Source organism: Acanthochromis polyacanthus, chromosome 13 (assembly GCF_021347895.1).
Source record: "Acanthochromis polyacanthus isolate Apoly-LR-REF ecotype Palm Island chromosome 13, KAUST_Apoly_ChrSc, whole genome shotgun sequence".
Lineage (NCBI taxonomy): Eukaryota > Metazoa > Chordata > Actinopteri > Pomacentridae > Acanthochromis > Acanthochromis polyacanthus.
The window spans coordinates 20,069,201-20,091,520 of NC_067125.1; the positions used below are offsets into that span (position 1 = coordinate 20,069,201).

Consider the following 22,320-nt stretch of genomic DNA (forward strand, 5'->3'; position numbering starts at 1 on the left):
GCATAGTTATTAAAGTGGATTTGTACTGTAAAAGGAAGTGAGGTCTTTTTCCATGTTATTACCTGGTAATTACTCATTTGTTACCCAGTAAATAGAAAAATATGTACCTGGAAATTACATAATTATTAAAGTGCAACTGTACTGTAAATGGAAGGGAGGTCTGTTTCCATGTTATTACCTGGTAATTACTCAGTATTTAGCCCGTAACTAGGAAACTTTCACATTACCCCAGACACTTGGACCAAAAATGCAGCAAAACCGATCAGTGTCTATGATACAGTGTCTGTGAGTCCGATTCTCCCTCTGAACAGCACACTGTATCTGTCAGGCGATAAGAGTTTCCATCAAAAACCACCATCACCAGCCATCAAATTACATTAAGATGAATGCATTATTATTACACTTCCTCACTCAAAACACCTCGCTGTGACAGATATGCAAAAACAAGAGAGCTGCCAAAGATAAACATTTTAATCCAATGGATTTCAAATTCTTATAAAACAATTTACAAAACAGTGCAAATTTTTAACAGTCAGGCACTTTTTTTTAAGAATCAGAATAGATTTCTTTTTCAAAAAATAAAAGAAAAATAACAGTGATAAATAATAACTATAAATAAAAATTACTAAGTAAACAGTCCCAGTCTTGGGAATTCACATCATCATGTGTTTTCTGCAGACCGGTCTGGCCCCAAGCACTGGGTGGGCATTCCACTTTTTGGTCTCTGAAAAGTGAAAACACCAACCTAGTGCAAGCACCCACATGGGCCACACCGGTCTGCAGTAGACACATGATCATGTGATATCACATGGCTGGTGCTTCACCAGGCCCCCTCATTTCTGAAATTTGTATTTGATGGTGAGCAGCTCATTGGCCTTCCGCATCTTATCCACTTTCTCCTTTAGGGTGGTGTTTGCATCCAAAAATGCCTTGCATACTTTGGCAAAGCTAGTGAAACTCTGTTTTTCAGCAATTATGGGCAGCTCTCCAAAATCCCCACCCTCTCCGGCAATGAGGACATCTGCGATGACTGCAGTCCCCGCAAAGGTGTTGCGGTCCAAGTCAAAGGCACTACAGGTTTCTGGGATGCTCCTGGTCCTCTTGTATATTCTCACCAACTTCTTCCAGAGGACCACATCCTCTGGGCTACTGACTATATGACAGATCAAAGAAAAAGAAAAAGAAAAAAGGGGAAGAAAAACACACTCATAATTACAAATATTGTACAATCCGAGTATACATGATGATCAGTACTTAAACTACTCTTTTTCACTTCAGGGTTTAATTGATAGTCTATACATAACAGTTTCATAATAGGGCCAACCTGACTATGCTAAATGTTGCCGTTAAGAGATTGTGTGTGGGTGGAAGGAAGAGTACTGTTAGCAGAGATGCTCCTACTAAGACGAAAATCTTCCATAGGCCTTGCTAAGGTGAACGGAGTCTGAAAGCTCCCTAATGTAGTTGATAAAAAAACGGGTGAATTTACCAAATTTTGGGGTCACTTAATAAATCAGTGCATTTTCATGCTGCAGTGTGATGTAAAATTTAAAAATTCAAGGCCCCCCCCATAACTCTGACAGTGCACAAATAGACTGTTTAGGGTTCTTTTGGTTCCATCTGTACATCAGAGTTTTGTGTCAAGAGTTACATACTTTTCGGGGTTGATTTAGAATGCTTAAGGTAAACCCAGAGTCCCTGAAATACACTTTGATAATCACTGATATAAGCAACAGCACTGTTTGTGGGTGCATTGTTACAGAAGCAATATGAAAACCTTTATTTTCCCTGATACCTCGCTTTCCAAATGAAGCTTTCTTTGGCTTTTTCTTCGGGGAGTCCTCATCTGATGATGATGACGACACTGGCTTCCTTCTTCTCTTCTTGGCAGCCTTCTTTGTTTCAAAAGAGGACTCAGGCTCAGAGGAGTCAGAGGACTCACCAAGGTCATGACTCCTTTTCTGTGAACCTTAAAGTCAGCAAATATATAAAGAGAGAACCAAAGAGCAAAAAAATAAAAATATGAATGCAGTGATTGCAATTTTATTTCATGAATAAATATGAGAAAATCTAAGAAATTCCATTAATTAGAAAGTAAAAGGCCTATATACAGGCTCAAGTTTCTCCTAGTCAGAATGGTGATCCCTGGGTCAAAATCAGCTGAAAACCCCTGCTTTAGATGGTAGTTTCAGCCTGACATGTAGGTTTTGGGAGGAACAGTCTAGTTACCTTTTAAACCAGCCTCAGAGGAACGAGACTTCTCCTTTCGGAGATCCCGCTCCTGTTTTAGTAGTCTGTTCTCTTCCTTAAAGAGACAAATCTCCTCTTTGAGGAACCGGTTCTCTCCCTTTAGCTGGTTCAAGTCCGACTTGAATTTTTCCATGGTTCCACAAAAACCGCCTCGAACCCCTTCAACTGAAAAAGATGCGCAAAGATGTATTAAATACTTAGGATTGTATTTGTTTCAACATGTTAACAGTCACAGGCTTTTCAATTTCACTTAGACAAAGCTTTGTCACTAAACTTTGCTGAGGCACGAGGCCCATAGGGCAGGAGCCTATTTCCTGTTTCTTTAGCATGAGGCAGCTTTGTGTAGATTACAAGTCCAACCCCTGGACATGATGCTAATATGTCGCAGGAACTCAATCTATATCCAACTCGGGATGCAGAGTGCTAGGATTTTTTTTTTGTTATGTCTTGACCAAGGGTCAAACATCAACCTCCCAGTCTCTGGGCAGAGTAACCACAAGGACATTGAACTGTGTAGGTGCACAGAATACCAAGGAGTGTATGTGTACACACACACACCCCTTGGTATGGAATGATTGTTGTGGTGGTGGTGGGACCAGACAACCTTGTGCTATACGAGACCACTCTATGTATAACCATGATGGAATAAAATTCTTACCTTCGATATCTGACTCCACCTCCTCCAAGTTGATTTCAACTGGCAAAGTCTTCTTCTTGTTTTCTTCTCTCTTTTATTTCCCCTCTTCGGGTTCGTGTTTGAGACATGACTCTGTGGGGTAAAATAAACAAATTAAGATAATTTAACAAAGCTGTATCCGTTATACAGTATGATATATAAATCAACTTTGAGCCGATTTATGGCTCATAAAGTGGTCTGGGACCCCAAGGGGCCGTCACAGTTACTACAGGGGGGCCACCAAATATTTGTCATTTTTGTTTGACCTGCATTAACCACATGAATATTCAGTTACTCAAATGCATATACTGTCGACGCGTTTTAAGCTTGTAGATCAGCAATTTCGTTTGACATTTTTTAATTTGAATCCTGAATTATTTTCATTTTACTATTTTTGAATTGGAATCGAGAAAATTTACATTTATTAATTTTTAAATTAAACATTGTTCTTATGCTAACATTACGATCTAAATGTTGATGGTTTAAGCGGCTAACACGTTTAAAGCTAATCAAAGTAAAGTTCGGTAGTGCTTAACAAAACTCACTGTGCAATGTGGTAACATTTGATGTATCCATTAAATTGTAAAATACATTAAATTGTAAAACGCTACACACAAATAAATTAACCTCGCATTAACAGGCATTCAGCAATCTAGAACAGTCGGCCCAGTGCTCAGATCTAGCCTACCCTACCAACATTCCCCGATGTAGTTAGCTCTAACCATTAACGTTAACAACCATGGCATGCAAAGTAAAGTAAAAGGAGACTGAACCACACTTACACAAGGTGTTTTTCTTCCGTGGTTGGGAAAGCGGAGCACACACCGGGAGAATGTGGGTTTCTGTAACGACGACTCGAGTAGCGCGGTTGAAAGGAGTGGACGAGAAATAAACAGTCGCACACAGCTTGTCACCGGCTTGATTGCAACTCGTGGTTCTGTGTTTACCCTTCACGTTGGTGACGTTGCATACGCACGTGCTTACGTCATTACGCTCTGGAGACATTCAATAACCCAAATCGCCCGCGAAGATAGGAGCACCAGTCAACCATGACTTTAATAAGAAAACCCCTGCAAAACACAGCACAAGGAGGAAAACCTCTGATACGGTGGCTTCAGAGGGCGAGGCTGTTGGCCAGTAAAAAAAGATGCCCAGTTTGCCGCAGGCAAATGAAGTTCAAAAAAACAAACACAACCAAAGATGGATATCGATGGTAAGTGATGAAGCATTATCATTTTCTTATCATTATCGTCTTCATTGTATGTATATATATATATATATGTATATATATATATATATATACACACACACACACACACACACACACATATATATGTATCTATAAATAATCCTGTCTGTGACCAAACTGGCCATTTTCTAAAAAAAAAGCTATAATGGTTCAGTGTGCAATACACCCACTATTCTATAGTCTCATTGTTGAAAGCAAATGGAAAACAGAAAATGGCCATCCATCAGATTAAATTTCTTTTTATTGAACTATACTTTAAATGTGAGTAGTCCTGTGGGAGTGTACAATATTGTAACATTCCGTGGCTGGGGATTAAGCACTCTATATTTCAATATGAACGCTTATGTACATGTAAGGGGCAAATGTAGAAAGGGGTAAATGTTTTCCTCCTAACAAGTGACATGACCAAGTTTACAATCTCATATAGGTTTACTCTTGATAATCTATGTTACGACTTAAAATTGTATTTACAGGTGTGGTATGTTGTGTTACAGGAGCTGCAGAAGTGTCATCACATGGGGCAGGGCAATAACAAGGTCCATCAGAGATGGATCAATTTTCTCTGGATCACACATCCCATTACAATCATAAATGGTAAATGGTTGTATTTATATAGCGCTTTTATGCAAAGCGCTTTACATGATATGTCACATTTACACATTCACACACTGATGGCAGGAGCTGCCATGCAAGGTGCTAACCACGACCCATCAGGAGCAATTAGGGGTTAGGTGTCTTGCTCAGGGACACCTCGACATGAGCACGACAGGCCAAAGATCGAACCGGCAACCTTCCAGTTACAAGACGGCCACTCTACCCACTGAGTCATGCAATCATGGATGCAGATTATGCACAGGTTGGATGTTTCTCTCCCTCACTTCAATTCAAATGGTCTCTCATTTGCTCATAAGCTGCGTAATTGTATTTTGTTACACAATAATTAATTATTTTGTGCATTTCATTTTAGCTTTCACCATTCCAATCAGGTAGACCTAATACAGTACATGCAAATACCACATGTAAACAGTGTCTCTTAACATGAATAGCCAAATGCATACTGACATATTACATAGAGCAGTGGTCCCCAAACTTTGTATCTCAAAATCCAAAGTATATGTTTGATCGCAAACTTATGAACACAGCAGATTTACAAGTTCTGAATGTGTTCGCACTGCAATGTGAACTCGTAGATCAGCTATTTTTACTACTTCTATTGGTTATCTAATTTATGGAATCTTAGTTTTTTTTTCATGTATTAAGGAAGTTAATGAGAAATCAGTGCTTGTTTGTTTTTTAAAATCATGAAAATTTACGTATGCTTTTTTGAAGAATGTTTTTGAAAAGGTTTTGAAATAATAATAATAATTGGGGGACCCTTGTATTTATTCGTGACCCACAAATGGGTCCTGACCCAATGTTTTGGAACTATTGACATAGATTACACATTCTAAAGAAATTTAAGAAATCACGTACGTTCATCCATCCCAACATTTACAGTATGCACAATGGATATTGTAGCAACAACCTATTTGTATAAGGACCCCTCCCTGTCTACAAAACTGTCCTATCCCTGTTGATATGTTGATAGCAGTTGTCCTCTTAGCTTGGCACAGGGATTGAGGCAAAGACATGTGGACATGATAGAAGATGGTGTGTGAGGGAGCCCCAAGTCTCTCACCAGGGTGACAACCCTACTCCGTGAAGTATGCTTTAAAGCAATGAGGCGGATGGAGCGAAACCAGAAGATGAGGATCGGAGGGAGAACAGCGTTCGTCACAATAGACGAGAGCAAGTTTCGACACAAAAGAAAAGTAAGGTTTTATACGCTACTAAAACAGGGACAATAGGTTTTAAACACAGGCACTCAGCATCAAAGGGTTGGATTGGGGAGTGCCTGCTGGGTTACTGGTCCAGGCACATTCTATATGGGCTGTGATGCCCAGGCAGCATCACTGGTTCGATTCCCGAGCCAGACATTTGCCACACTTCTCCCCCCATCTCTCTCACACCTTCCTGTCAGACTACTGTCCTATCCAAAAAAGGTAAAAATGCCCAAAAACAAATCTTAAAAAGAAGAAAAAAACAAAACAAAACATCTACAACCTATAAAAGGTTAATGTCAATGGTGATGTAACTGCCAGAATGTTATTAAAATATAAATAGATACTTTAAAGTGCTTCAATTTAGCTGCTAAAATGTTGTGTGAAGAACAGTGAGTCTGTTCTTCATTGTCTTCAGACAAAAGTCTCGCAGGTACCGGGCGTGTGAGATATAGAAATCAGGGGCATTATTGGCTTTCTTTGACATTACCCATGACTACATTCATATACCACCTCTTGATCCATGTCTCAAACTATGCCATGTGGGGGCAGTTAATTTGAATAGAAGACCCTCAAAATTGTTGAAAAGTCCCCAAATAAATGTATTTTATTTATGTATTATTATGTATTTAAATTTAACTAGAACATTCAGAAATGGTGCATTTTCGGTGGACAGCCGCCATTAAGCATGACATTTGGGGTGACCCACAGGGGTTCGGCTTGTGTCTTCATTTGCACAGCTGACTCCCTCTTGGACGTCCCTTCGTTCTGCCCCTAGTCATGTTGCTATAGGCCTATAGGCTGCTGGGGGACTTCTCTTGACGCACTGAGCCCTTCTCTGTCTACCTTTACATTTAATATGTATACCGTTATTGCAGTACATTCACTCTGTTTCCCCCTGTGTTATTTCTCCGAGTGTCCCTGGTCCCAGAGCTGGATGCTTCAGATCTGCGGTTGATGTTCCACCAACTGGTCCAGTCTCCACCATGTCTACTGTGGGATGCTGCTACTGACCTTCCTCCAGCCCTCTGCTTCCAACTCCCCTTTTTCCACCAGTCAACCCTGCATCGCCCTCACTATACTTGTTATGCTAACTTACATACTGTTTGAATTTTACTGCTAGCTATATATGGAGTATGTTTTATGTCAGAGCCGTACATCATAAGAGTAAACTATGAGTCAGTTTTCAATGTTAGCTTATACTTTGTCTGTGTCACATATCCTGTCATGCATGTATCCAAATGTGTGTTGTGTTTTCCTTGCTTTCCCACCCCTCCCTCTTCTCCCATCCCTCCCCCTTGTCCTCCTCTGTCCCTCTCAACCCGCCTGGCCAGCAGGCAGATGGGTCCCCCCTATATAGAGCCGGGTTCTGCTCGAGGTTTTTTCCCTGTTAAAAGGGTGTTTTCCTTGCCACTGTTGCCTTTGGGCTTGCTCTGGGGGTCAGGCATATGGGTTCTGTAAAGCGTCTTGAGACGATTTGACTGTAATTGATGCTATATAAATAAAATTGAATTGAATTGAATTGAATTTGTTTATTTTCAGTATGGACGTGGTCCCACTGAACAAAAACGAGCGCTCCTTTTAGCTTCAACTGAAGCAGTCCAACTACTATAAATACAGAAAGGGCTAATGTGACTTGAGATAAGCAGAGTTCAGAACTGCTAACTGGCTAATCGTAAATACTAACGAGTTTCTACCTAATGTTTCTAGGTCAACCATTCTCAGAGGTCTAATGAGACACCTTTGAAAACGTGGGTCGTGGCTAAAGAAAACGGAGAAGTTGTTACAGCACATTGTGATTGCATGGCTGGGTAAGTCATTATAAATGAACATCTCATCAACATATAAACATTCAAAATTAGGCCACCGTTCACCTTGCTTTAGGTAAACGTTCAGTCGTGAACATGAAAATGTGACAGAACTATCGCGAGTCGTCTGACCGAAAGATCACTAGTTTGTTTCCAGTGAGGTATTAGCATATAGTGACTTTAGTTTATGTGGTAAACAGTCAATGTGTGTTATATATCACATCATGGAGAACTGGGGCCTCATTTATAAAACATTGCGTAGGATCCATACTAAAGTTTGCGTACGCCGAAAATCCGAAATGGGCGTATGCCCTTCGCCCCTGATTTATAAAACTGTGCGTAAGCACAGCTGCACACAATTTCCTCTTTATAATCACACACCAGCTGGAAGATTGCGCAGGTGGATCCACCTCACATCCCGCCCACAACACACCCACATTTTACCATGAATGGTCAATGCAAAGTAACTCATGAATGTATCTGTATATAAATAAGCTGCTGGATCCACGGCACTTTACGCAGCGCTGGCCTGCAGTCTTTTCCCTACACTGAGCGTGGTTGTGGTGTGACGCATGTGGGCCTGCATGCCTGTACAGGGCTGATTAATGGTTGGACGCTCATCCCATTCGGCCGCATATGGATAAATAAACAAATAATTTACTTTTTTTGCCTTTTTACTGTGATAGTTGCAGTGAAGAGTGACAGAAAATGGGGAGAAGAGTAGGGGGAAGACATGCATAAAAAGGCCGCAGGCAAGAATCAATTTGCAAATGGGTCACCTGCATAACCCGATGAGCTATACGGGCGCCGGGTGCGCGGTAAACAAAACTATTTAATGAAGACCAGCGCACCGGCCCAGATGTGGACCAGTTCTTCGGTCAAACGACCGAATGAAATAACGTTCAATCCGCCCCGGTTAATATATGAACATAGTTATGCAAATACAGTCGTAGGCCGAATGGTGCACTATATGAACATCTACAACAATGAGGGTTTATGATTATCCGGCTCTACAAGTCTAATATGTGATGACAATAAAGGTCTGAGATCAATCTGGTTTCAATTCACCACTCTCACGCCAAGTTTGTTTTTAGAAATCACAACGTACACAGCGTACGCCACTTTCTACGCAAAGGTTGTGTTTTACACCACTTTCTAGCCCTGTTTTGTGCGTAAGCAAGTATCAAGCATCAAGGTTGGCGCACCGTGTGCACATTCTCACTGCAAGTTTTTTTTTATAAATCACAAACTTTGCGTACGCCACTTTCTAGCCCTGTTTTGTGCATACGTAAGCTTTATAAATGAGGCCCCTGGTGTTTAAGAGAAAGTTCAGAAAGCAGAGAAGCACAGCTTTTGGATGTAAAATTAGCTTCTCCCCATAAACCCCATAAACAAGGCAGCCTGTTAGCTCTTTGTGCTACTTATTCGTATCATTGTGCATGTCACTATGAACAGATCTTATCTGTAAATGCATACTAATTCATTTTCTCTGTCCTTTTTACTAACAGATTGTCAGAATCCTGCTCACATGTTGGGGTAGTTCTGTTTGCCATTGAAGCAGGTGTTAAAATTAAAGCGAGTGAATCTTGTACTATGGGAAAGTGCAAGTGGTTAATGCCGTCAAATGTCAAAAAGGTAATCAAATGCATATGATGTAGTTTTTTTTCTCAGTGTGAACTGATTTCAGAGATACATTTAGAGCATTTCTTTTCTCCTTGCCTCTCAAACTTTCAGATTCATGCTGCTCCAGTTGTGAAGATAGACTTTTCATCAGCAAAATCAAAAAACATAAACTAGATGATGCCATTGCAGGGAAGACAGCTGAGCCAAGGTGTAGATTACTGAATGAGCTGGTCAGTATGAAAGATAAGACAGTTAAAGGTAGGAGATAGCTTAGCTAACATGTGCTGGATGTGTGAAATGTAATCAGGATACATAATTCTAAAAACATTATTGAAGTAGGACAAATGCACTTTTAATTGAGTACTTGAGCCTGACAACGCCTGATGACGACAGTGTTTCCAGCTATGCCTGGTCTCTTTCTCTCTCTCCCCCTCTTCTCCTCCCTCTCTCTCTCCCCCCTCTTCTGTAATGTCTCTGAAGTGCGTTGAGGCGATGTATATTGTGATTTGGCCCTATACAAATAAAGATTGATTGATTGATACTTTAAATTGACTACTTTAAAAACAAACTACAGATAATGGAGATATAGAGTAATTTCCTGAAGTAGTAATTTTACTTGTACTTTAAATAATTTTCACTTAAGTAGTGACATTTTTCAGTATTCTTTCCACATTTGCAGGTGAGCAACAGAGAGACCTTTAGTCCAGTGTCCAAGAGTGGAGCGAGGATCTGAGACTTACAATCAGTTTTTCAAAGAATTATACACAAACTCCCCAAGAAGTGCAGCGCTGATGTCCAGGGCCCCATATTACAAAGAATTTGTCCCAAAGTCTGTTTGCAAGCTACCTAAACCACTAACTGCATATAGGACCCCAGAGACACTGCAGCTATCTCCAACAGAGTTGCAGAAAGCATGCATGGATTTCAGACCCGAAGACCTTACTCAGGCCCAGGTCCAGGCAGTAGAGGAAGAGACCAGAAACCAAAGCTCATCAAAACTCTGGTTCAGCCGAAGAGCAGGAAGAATAACAGCCTCTAAACTGAAGCAGGTTCTACAGACTAGTCTCTCACAACCATCAAAGTCCTTGGTCAAGTCCATATGCTACCCAGAGGCACACAGGTTCTCTACAGCTGCAACAAGGTATTTATTAGGGAAATGTGAGGGTTAGGTAAGGACATCCACAACTCGCAGTATGATGCAAATGTTAGGGCTGGCTAGAAGTATGTTCAAACTTTGAGATCAGGAATACAGTGATGTAAACCAGTGCAGTGGAATTAAAAGAAAAACAGTAACTAATTTTGTCTGTTCAATTCTCTCTCTTTCTGTTATAACTGTTGTGCATTACAGGTATGGATGCAAATATGAGGCAGCAGCGAGAAAACAATATGAAAGATTGGTAAGTGTGGACCATGAGGGTTTCTCCTGTATGGATACTGGACTTCGGCTGAATCCAACGTGGCCATACATGGGAGCCTCAAAAGATGGAGTTGTAACATGCGCATGTCATGGACCTGGGATTTGTGAGAGAAAGGTATAATTTATTTCTTCAGTATGGACATGTACTGCACATTTATACACTGGCATATTAGGGCCAGGCATGAGGGAAAAAAAATAAATCATGAAAGCTTCATGCCTGCCCCTAATACACCATTGTACATTTATCATTCATGCTGTGACCACTCAATAACACAGTAAAGCAGTTATATTTGCTTTGAGACCTATGACTAATGGAATTGGGATTTGTGAGAAAAGTGACTTTAATGCTATGCAAAGTTGAAGTTCTCATACATGTTGTAAAAACATAAAACTTAACATTTTTGGTGCATGTGCATAAGAGAAACTAACATATCTTGGAACTGGAAATTTGAACAAGGACTGCCATGCAGATGACTGACTTTTTTCTTTTGTGAATTTTTAGTGCCCACAGAGCAGACAGGATGAGGCCGATCTACACCTGTGTGCTAGATCTGAGGGTTTCTGTCTCATTAAAAATGAGGATGATGTAATTCTGGACAAGAACCATGCATACTACTACCAAGTACAGGCTCAGCTTCACATTGTAGGTGCTGATTATTGTGACTTTGTTGTGTGGAACAAAAATGACATCTTTGTGGAGAGGATTTTGCCTGATGCTGAACTCCGGGACAGCATCATTCCCAAAGTTGAAGAGTTCTTCAGGTACTGTGTCCTTCCTGAAGTGTTGGGACAGCAATTTACAAAGTGAAAAATCAGGTCATTGTTTGTGTGTGTGTGTGTGTGTGTGTGTGTGTGTGTGTGTGTGTGTGTGTGTGTATGTGTATGTGTATGTGTGTGTGTGTGTGTGTGTGTGTGTGTAAATTTTCCCTATTGTGAGACTTATGAATTTTAAATCTTAAATTTACGACTGTATTATTTTTTTTCAGTCTGGTTTAACTATATTACCTCCAGTGTTGTTAAAATGAATCAAATGTTCTTTGATTTCATGTATTTTCATAGGTATTCATAGTATGTAACTGTAATAGGTGAAGTTCTTGCCTATCACAAATAAAATAAATGAGTGTCTGAAATATACCAAGGTCACCTTGTGATGTCAGTTTAAATAACTGTTACGAATTACAAATATTGCAGGGTGGTAATTCATTATTGTCTATCATCTTTCCCTGGAAGCATGTTTTAGGGATATTATGACAGTCTTCAAAGTATGAAATATTTTTAATGCCTATATATAAATAAACATAAATATAAAAACACATGTACAATATACAGAGGTGCCAAAAGTACACACATTCTTTAATAGAACAGATACTTGTGTAAAAAGAACTTTACTCAAGTAAAAGTATAAAGTTAAACATTGAAAATCTTTTTTGGAATTTCAAAGTAAGAGACAGAAAATGCTTCTTTCCTCCATCCTTCCTAGCTTCTTCACCTCTTTCCTTTCCTTGATGTGAGGACAACAGGAGGGTTAAAACATAACTACAGCATATTAATTAACAGAATATATACAGAATCACTCAACATTAACCAACCTACAAAAACAAGCTTCATATAAGCACTCCTGTCTTTGTTGTTGACAAATACATATATACATACTTCATTTATTTTTTTTAAGAAAGAGTGAAACCCACCTTTGACAACATCAGAATTAGGCTGATATTTGTACTTCTAGTCTAATATTTCCAATTTTAAATGGAGGGAGAAACCTTCCTTTACAATTCGGCTAATTTTTGCACTTAAAAAAGAGAGAGAAACTCTCCTTTGAAACAATCATGGGGTAGACAAATTTTTGCACTTATTAAGCACTTTTTGAAAGTTCTGAGGTTGTCGAAGCTGAGGAGATGGTATTTCTCAAAGATTGCACAGTGATGGTGGAACTGTGGTTTTCTGCCAATTCTGTCAATATATACAAGTGTGTTTTTTTTCTGTTTTACTTTGGATGAATATAATGTCTATTGCTTAGTCCAGTGGGACAACAGAGACAGAAAGGTTAGCTAATGCACAGCGAATAACCCCAATCTTATCAATCAGTGCCAGTGAATCTCCTGCTTTTGCAGCCATATGTTCAATGGGCATTGCACTACTCTGCAGAATTTGGTACTTTCTTCGCACTAATCCTATTACTCTTTCCACATGAATGCGCACATTAGCAAGTTTTCTTGTTTGTTCAACCTCATATGCAGATAGCTGGCACTTCCCTTTTGTGAATGCAAGCATAAGCAATGAAGCACAGTAAAATCCAACACTTTCCCCTATGTTAAAGCTGCGATCTGCCAGAACAATGTCACCGGGCAACAAATTCTTCAGCAGACCACTCTCTTCAGTTAAGTGCTTGTCACTTACTCTCCCTCTCCAAGCACGAGAGATGTATGTGACATATCCTTGAGGTGCAATGTCAATGAGAAATTTGACAGTGTTGTGGTGTTTATAATTGGACCAGGTTTGTGCTCTTGCTCGTCAATTAGAAGGCCTTTCTATGAACACTTCGAAACAGTCCACAATTACTGCAACCTTGCATCCAAATGCTTGCCTAAATGACATTGGCATGGTAGCTTGCAACACCTCTCGCTCCGGCCACTCAATTAGAAACTCTGTTCTTGCATGAAGTATGTCAATCATCTTGTGCCAAATTCGAGAAGCAGTGGAACATGAAATCTTGAATCTAAAAGCCAAATCCTGCAGTGGAAGATTAAGTCTTAACCGAATTAAGACCAAAATGAGCTGTTCAAATTTGGAAAGTGCAGACAAACCACTTGAGGTGATCTATGGCTCACATAACCTAAACACCTGCATTAAAACTAAGACACTGGGCAATCCTGTGTAAAATTTTGTCTTTTCATTGTTCTGAAAAGCCTCTGGATTAAATTCTGCATCCAGTACTTTTTTCCTGAGGTCAGTCAGCACCTCTGTTGAGTGACTGAGAACATCCTGCATCTTCTGAAGGTCATTCATGGTCAGGTCAGTCTGGCATCCAACATCTACATAGAATATATTTGGCAAAGGGGATGAGAGGAAGAAAGAAAGGTTAGTTGTATAATTTACAAATTGTATTCATCAAAATGGTGGTAATAATTTAGGATAAATTCTGGGGTGAACAAATACATGGATATGATCAGTTATCAAAATAGTTAAAGTAACAGGTACATCAAACCTCCATGCATTATATTTCATTTACCGTTTAAGTGTTCTAATATTATATTTCATTTACCTTTTGAGTGTTAAAATATTGCATTTAATTTACCTTTTAAGTGTTCTGATTGTGGGATCTGTGAGCCCTCATGGAGCTCCAGCAAAGCCCTGGTGGTGTTGGTGCAGGTCTCTTCTGTGTCAGTGTTGGTCTCATTAGCTTTTCTGGCCCTCAATCTTTCCTCACATTGACGTGATGCCTCTGTCACTGGTTTACCTCTCTGGTAGCCGAGATGAAGCGTCGGAGACCAGCCTGGAGAGTCTACATCTGTGACAGCACTTGGGCAGCCAAAATAAAATAAATGTGATTAACACCCTATACCGAGAGTAAAGAGGGATAACTGTAGTTTACATCATGTTGTTACTGTCTATGACAACAATTCTCAACCGTTTTCATATTAGGTCAAAATAGGTCAAAAACAGGGCAATCAGAAATCTGACAATATTTTTATTGTTACATGATTCCATCCACACACCCAACCGCTAGCATGAAGCTAAAAGGAGCGCTCGCTTTTGTTCAGTGATACCGCGCGTGGGGCGGTGCGCTTTTTATACATTCAGAGAAACAGTCGCGGTTTGGTCAGTAGAAACGGTGAACAAAAACGAGCGCTCCTTTTAGCTTCATGCTAACGTGCAAACCGAAGCAGTCCAACTGCTATAAATACAGAAAGGGCTAATGTGACTTGAGATAAGCAGAGTTCAGAACAATAGACAAAGCACTGCAGTATTCATTAAAATAATTATTTACCGTTTGGCGTGTAATGATCCAGGGTGATGATCAGCCGGTCTGCCAAGTAAGACTGCTCCGGCCAAAGACGAAGTCCGTCTTCAAACGCGAAGTCCATCTTTAATCTCGAAGTCCGTGTTTGAAAAATAAACGTGGAGGAATAAAACACCAACACGAAGGATGTCCCCTAGGGGACTCCGTAATATCGGGATTCCATCGTTTCCTCTCACCCTTAATAAAAATACGTGTTTTTTTATTTCGCCAGCATATTTCCTTTTACTGTCTGTAGGTGATATTTACATTGATATAGACTTTATTCAGCAGTGATGCCGACGTTTTTCGGTGAGCTCTTCTTTATCTAGTATCTTAATTTCACACACAGCCAGGTCTGGTCTGGTCAAATCTGCTACGAAACATCTGGAGACGGAAACTATCACCAGTTAAACTGGAACACCGGCACCAATAGATAACATCCCGTCATAAACGTTCGTCCATATGTCGGACCTGTCTATAAAACACACAAAAGTGAAACATAACATTCTACAGTTAATAAAATATGGCACTGAAAATATCATATCTGGTTCATAGAACAAATTACAGCTCTCTCCAAATCAGCATTAGACACTGACTTGAGACATTCCAGTGTATGTTTTCTTTTTCCCTACATTTTTTTTCAAGTTTAAAAAGATCCCCTTTATCACAATGCAAGCTCAGAGGTCTTTTCCACAGAAAGACCTCTGCGTCTTCTCAAATTGTTCTCCATGCAGAACCTCCTGACTCTCATTATGCACTCTATAATATAATATAATATAATATAAGATTCAGGGGGATCTTCGTCCATATCCGTGGCAGAGGTCGCCGAGGTAGTTAAGAAGCTCCTCGGTGGCAAGGCGCCAGGTGTGGACGAGATTCGCGATGAGATGCTGAAGGCTCTGGACATTGTTGGACTGTCCTGGTTGACACGTCTATACAATGTCGCGTGGGCATCGGGTACAGTACCTGTGGAGTGGCAGACCGGGGTGGTGGTCCCTATTTTCAAAAAGGGGGACCGGAGAGTGTGTGCCAACTACCGTGGTATCACACTTCTCAGACTCCCCGGGAAAGTTTACTCTAGGGTGCTGGAAGGGAGGATCCGACCGATAGTCGAACCTCGGATTCAGGAGGAGCAATGCGGATTCCGTCCCGGTCGTGAAACAGCGGACCAGCTCTTTACCCTTGCGGAGCTCCTGAGGGGATCATGGGAGTATGACCTGCCAGTCTACATGTGTTTTGTGGATCTGGAGAAGGCCTATGACCGTGTCCCCCGAGGGGCTTTGTGGGGTGCACTGTGGGAGTATGGGGTCGCGGGCTCGTTGCTATGAGCCGTTCGGTCCCTGTACGACCAAAGTGAGAGCTGTGTCCACATACTCGGCACTAAGTCAGACACGTTTCCGGTGGGTGTTGGACTCCGCCAGGGCTGCCCCTTGTCTCCAATCCTGTTTGTGATTTTCATGGACAGGATTTCAAGGCGCAGTCGTGGTGGGGAGGGTTTTCGGTTTGGGGGCCTCGGGATCTCATCTCTTCTTTTTGCGGATGATGTGGTTTTGTTGGCGTCCTCAGACCGTGACCTCCGGCACGCACTGGAGCGGTTTGCAGCCAAGTGTGAAGCGGCAGGGATGCGGATCAGCAGCTCCAAGTCCGAGGCCATGGTTCTCTGCCGGAAACCGGTGGATTGCTCCCTCCGGGTTGGGGGGAGTTGCTTCCCCAAGCGAAGGAGTTTAAGTATCTCAGGATCTTGTTCACGAGTGATGGGAAAATGGAGCGGGAGATGGACAGGTGGATCGGTGCGGCGTCAGCAGTAATGCAGGTGTTGTACCGGACCGTCGTGGTGAAGAGGGAGCTGAGCCGTAAAGCGAAGCTCTTGATTTACCAGTCCATCTACGTCCCAACCCTCACCTATGGTCATGAGCTTTGGATAGTGACCGAAAGAACAAGATCGCGGATACAAGCGGCCGAAATGAGCTTCCTCCGTAGGGTGGCTGGGCTCAGCCTTAGAGATAGGGTGAGGAGCTCAGACATCCGGAGGGAGCTCGGAATAGAGCCGCTGCTCCTTCGCATCGAAAGGAGCCAGCTGAGGTGGTTTGGCCATCTGATACGGATGCCTCCAGGGAGACTTCCTTTGGAGGTTTTCCGAGCACGTCCGTCTGGGAGGAGACCCCGGGGTAGACCCAGAATTCGCTGGAGGGATTCCATATCTCGTCTGGCCTGGGAACGCCTCGGGATCCCCCCGGAAGAGCTGGAAAGCGTTGCTGGGGGGAGGGACGTCTGGAACGACCTGCTTCGCCTGCTGCCTCCACGACCCGGCCCCGGATAAGTGGAGGAAAATGGATGGATGGATAATATAATATAATATAATACAACATAGAGCAATGTGGAGCTCCATGATTTCTGCATGGGTTTTGTCACTTTCAAAGAGAATGAAATTGGAAAAGCGCTCCAGTACAGCCATTCTAGATGTGTTCACGAGCCAGACCAGCTTTAAACTGTTCTTAATCAGCGACTTACGGTGTTGCAACAAATTAAAACAACAGCCGTATTTTGTATTTCAGGTTAAAAAGCAAGAGCAAAAATCCAACACTGTCGTTTTTCCATTAGTTAAATAATACGTTTCTACATTTTGGTTTTAAAAACTGAAAAACAAAAACACAACGTGGTTTATTGGTTTTTTTAGATTTTATTTTGAAACGGAAAAACGATTGACCTGGTGTACTTCCGTTGTGGATTGAATTTGCAGCGTTTTTCTCTTGCGGTTGTTCTAGAGGTTTTGTGTGTGTTTTTATGTATTTGCAGCATTTTTCGTTTGCATTTGTTTTGTGATTTTGCAAGTCTGCTTCTGCGTCGTTTCTGTGATTGCAGCATGTTTCTGTTGCAGCATATTTTTCTTGCATGTGTTTTATGTGTTTGTGAGTTTTTGGTTTTGGATCATTCCTGTGTTTGCAGCGCTTTTGCCGTTTGCAGCGCGTGTGCACCTGTCGGCCACCATACAGACACGCTCTTTGATGAAGAGTCACCATTTTCTCTGGGAATCATCATCGACATGTTGAGGTTTATGTCACCACGTTTGGGGTGAATATGATCAACTGGGTAAGAATATTACATTGAAGTGTAAAAATGTCTATTTCCTGCTATGACTGTGAACGTTGTCAAGTGGGGCCTAGTTATTTGAGATCCCAGGAGCAACCACCACCTAAATAAAAGCTTTAAGCAAACCAATGAAAAGTTAAAATGAGAAACTATATAAGTTAACCACATGATTATGCTTATGCTTGATGCAAGAATGATTTTAATAGGCTGATATATATTCTGGAAATGATGATTGCTATAGAAGAGAATGATTTAAAATAAGTTATTTGATCATGCTAAGAAAAATTATTTAAAGAAGTGATTCAGTGTAACTAAGTGAGTTTTGAATGGAAGTAATCTGTGCTGTTCTGAGCTGTATGCAGACAGGATGGGAAAAGCAGAAGTCTCCTCAGAAATGAGGAACTTGGAGTTTCCACAGGATGACAGGATGGGCTCAGGCCTACATTGTCATGACAACTGAAGTGTGTGTAACAAGTGGATGTGTTAACAGAAAAGATGGAAAGAATGATGTATGCGTGATAGGAAGAAGGTTGTGTCTTAAACCTATGAATTAATTACCTGGGCGTACCTATTAGTTAGAATTGTGTGTGAAAATGTGTATGTGCTGAGCTGAAGCCGAGCTAGGGTATAAAACCCAGAGACACAGACACTGAATTCGGAGTTCTCCCCTGGAGGGGGGAGATGCTGCTCGCCGGAGCTGCCGGGGAGCATCGCCAGAGTTCTGAAGAATCTTCACCGGACCCTTTTGCCCAAGAGACGTGAAGACAACGCAGGACTTAGGCTCCAGAGTTCGCTGAGAACATCGTTGGAGGCAAAGTCTTTTTCTGACTTTGTTCAACAAGCGAAGACCACACTCTGCTGAAAGGAGAGTCCTGAGAGGTCTACAGTTACCCTGCAGAGATGAAGAGAAGACAGCACCTACGACATCCAGAGAGGCACAGGAGGAAGCAGCAGAGGGCTGCTCCACTCCAGGGGCTGGAGGACCCAGTGACCCACCACAGCCTGATGAGACGGGGGCTTTCCACCACCACCCGACTGAGAAGACAGCTGAGACGCCGCACTTGTGTTCCAGCTGCTACTAAAGATAACTGCCAGACCAACGATTGGCTATCGGGACCTCTCCACTCCCCCTGCCTATGAAGAACACCCTCTGCCCACAAAGAAGACTTCGTACCGAGTCTGCTGGTCCACGGAGGAGTTCAACTAGATGCAGGTGAAGACCGGGCGTGGCAGCTAAGGCCTGGCTGTCCGCTCTCTCTCCTAAATTTACTAATTAGAGAAGATTCTTAGGTACGCTCAGCTTAGTTTAATTTAGTTAAGTTAGAAATAATCAGAAATAATTAAATTGTTTAATCATGAATAATGCTGTGCCCCTGCTAATAATTGCTTAATAAAACGCTATATTGCATTTAAAGAGAAGTCTAATGAAATGATTATGATTCACCTATTCTGCATAGTGGTAAAAAGTTAAGTTGATTGTGTGCATTAAATCTAATGGTTCTTAAAGGTTACTTTAATCCAACTAGTTATTTAAACATTACCCCTGGGGTTAGTTATCCAAACCTCTAAAACGAACCTAGGAATATCAACAAGTGCCACAGTTTTAAGAGGAAAGCTGTCGTTAACAAACGTGTTCAATAAATCAATTCTACTACTTAGGAGGGCTGCTTAGTAAGAGAGTATTTATTGGAGTAAGAGGGGTAAGACGTTTGGAAGAAGACAGTTAGGACCTAGGCGAGTATTCCTCGACACCAGCTTAATTATTCTGCTGAAACCTGTTAGGTGGAATACTAATAGGCAGATAGAATCTAACCCTTTAAACGGAGAGCTGGTCCTGATTTAACCTGAGGCAAGGGTTAAAGAAGGCTATACTGAACGACATGGCGTCCCTGGGTGGGCAGGGCTCGACTAAGACAGACGCTAAAAAGGGACTCCTGTCAGATGATACTGACCGACATGGCGTCCCTGGGCAGGGCTTGACTACGACTAAGAGAGAAGCGCCCAAAAGAAGATTCTGAGGGTCCAGACCGACACCTAGAATCAACAGCCAGAGCCTTTCAGTGGAAACTGGGGAAGAGAGGGCGAATCTCTTCTGACCGAGGGTCCACAGCTGCGGAGATTGGGGAAGGAAAAGGACGAGACCTTCTGACCAAGGATCCACAGCACGGGTGATCAGCCGACAGAGAGACACGGGATCATCACGCCTGACGGGAGGTACAGTGAGAACCGCAGGCTAGAAGAAGCCGCAGTGACCTTGGGCCAGCGCACCCCAGGAAAGAGGCACAGCGGAGCAGCCAGACAGAGTCTGCACTCATCCCTGCTCAACGGTCCTACGAGAGGTTTTGAGGAAGCAGACAACTCGAGACGACAAAGACGATGGCTGAGGGCCAGCCAGAGAAAGATGTACTCGTCCCTGCCGAAGAAAAGAGCCAGTTCAAGAAGACGCGAAAGTCGGAGGCTCCGATGAATCAGAGGAAGAAGATTCATCCTCCAAAACCCCAGTGCCCGGGGAAACAACGATCAGTGAAGTGGTAAGAGTCCGCTTCGCAGAGCTTCACCCAGGTTCCACTCCGGTGTACCAGATCCAGATTGTACTGGTAGGAGAGGGATGGAGCAACTGTCTGCAAGAGACACAGATGAGGAAATGAGAGTTACAGGACATGCTGCATCGCAGGGTGAGAGCTCAGACGCAGATGAGGAAGTAAGGCCAAAAATAGAGTTGGCCACATCAGCTGCAGGCACCCCGGCTGCAGAGGCAGAGAAGCGGCTGTAGAGGATGGCAGCTGTCACTAAGGAAATGAGTAATTGAAGCACCAGAGAGTCCAGACGAGATTGGGGGGCTCACTGATTGGGAAACGACGAGGTAGATCGTTTCGTCCAGAAGAGAAGAATTGCTGTCGGGATCGAGGAATGGGACCAAACCCCTAAAAGAAAAATTGTCCCAGAGAAGTACGTGGAAGAAGTGGTGCGGGTCGTACATGAAGCGCTTGGCCATGTGAGCACACTACCTACCCGTAGGGAGCTGGAGAAGCTGCAACTCTTGATTCCAGAGTGCCGTATACGACAAGTGCCGAGGGCCTGTGAAGTATGTGGTCGATACAACGCAGGATGCCGAGGGCGAAGAGTAGATGGGCTCACCATCCGGAAGCACTATTCCTGGGGTTCTATCTGCATGGACGTAGCAGGCCCAATGGGGTTGCAGGGAGAAGAGGTGAGAAATACCTTTTAGTGCTGGTGGACTCTATGTCATTCCATATGGTTACTAACCAGTGAAGAAAGCTGACAGTCACAGTGTGGTTAGCATGCTAAGAAGAGCTAAATATGAGAAGCCTGACATAATAAAGGAAGTTTTAGATAGCAATACAGTTTTGCTTGAAAGAAGAGGAATCCAAGAAGTGGAGCAGCTAGAGCCAGTTCCAGATTAAAGAAAACCAGGAACCAGAAACCATGGCTACGAGCACACAAGGCTTACCACCCTTCGTCGGAGTAGCCAACGTTAAAGGGGTGGTTACTATGCAGAGAAATACAACAAGGCTCTGGGCAGGCAGAGCCCTGAAAAACTGGATGATGCTGAAAACAGAATCCTGTCAGATGATGGAAAAAGAGATGCAAGTCATCGGCGGCTGTGAGGACACATCTGAACTGTTGCAGATCGTGGGGGAAGTGACCGTCACCACTGAAGACGATGCATGGACGCAGCTGGGTGATGTGGTTAACCTGTCTGCTCCAGAGGATGATGAGTATCTTTTAAAATGACCTGGTGTTAGCTACCTGTGATCTCAAGGAGAGGGTGTCAAGTGGGGCCTAGTTTATTTGAGATCCCAGGAGCAACCACCACCTAAATAAAGCTTTAAGCAAACCAATGAAAAGTTAAAATGAGAACTATATAAGTTAACCACATGATTATGCTTATGCTTGATGCAAGAATGATTTTAATAGGCTGATATATATTCTGGAAATGATGATTGCTATAGAGAGAATGATTTAAAATAAGTTATTTGATCATGCTAAGAAAAATTATTTAAAGAAGTGATTCAGTGTAACTAAGTGAGTTTTGAATGGAAGTAATCTGTGCTGTTCTGAGCTGTATGCAGACAGGATGGGAAAAGCAGAAGTCTCCCTCAGAAATGAGAACTTGGAGTTTCCACAGGATGACAGGATGGGCTCAGCCTACATGTCATGACAACTGAAGTGGTGTGTAACAAGTGGATGTGTTAACAGAAAAGATGGAAAGAATGATGTATGCGTGATAGGAAGAAGGTTGTGTCTTAAACCTATGAATTAATTACCTGGGCGTACCTATTAGTTAGAATTGTGTGTGAAAATGTGTATGTGCTGAGCTGAAGCCGAGCTAGGGTATAAAACCCAGAGACACAGACACTGA

General features: G+C 42.2%; 3 long non-coding RNA genes across 4 annotated transcripts in view; 1 reads left to right on the forward strand and 2 right to left on the reverse strand.

Moving 5' to 3' along the window:
* Positions 1 to 22,320, forward strand: part of LOC127536905 (uncharacterized) — a 211,239-nt gene that overhangs the window by 161,555 nt on the left and 27,364 nt on the right. The window lies entirely within an intron of this gene.
* On the reverse strand, positions 333 to 4,078 carry LOC127536913 (uncharacterized). Its single transcript, XR_007946126.1, has 4 exons — positions 2,909 to 4,078; positions 2,230 to 2,415; positions 1,796 to 1,969; positions 333 to 1,153 (listed from the first exon to the last, which is right to left on the reverse strand). It is a non-coding gene; the product is annotated as an uncharacterized LOC127536913 (long non-coding RNA).
* On the reverse strand, positions 12,100 to 18,292 carry LOC127536910 (uncharacterized). Its single transcript, XR_007946122.1, has 2 exons — positions 14,142 to 18,292; positions 12,100 to 13,878 (listed from the first exon to the last, which is right to left on the reverse strand). It is a non-coding gene; the product is annotated as an uncharacterized LOC127536910 (long non-coding RNA).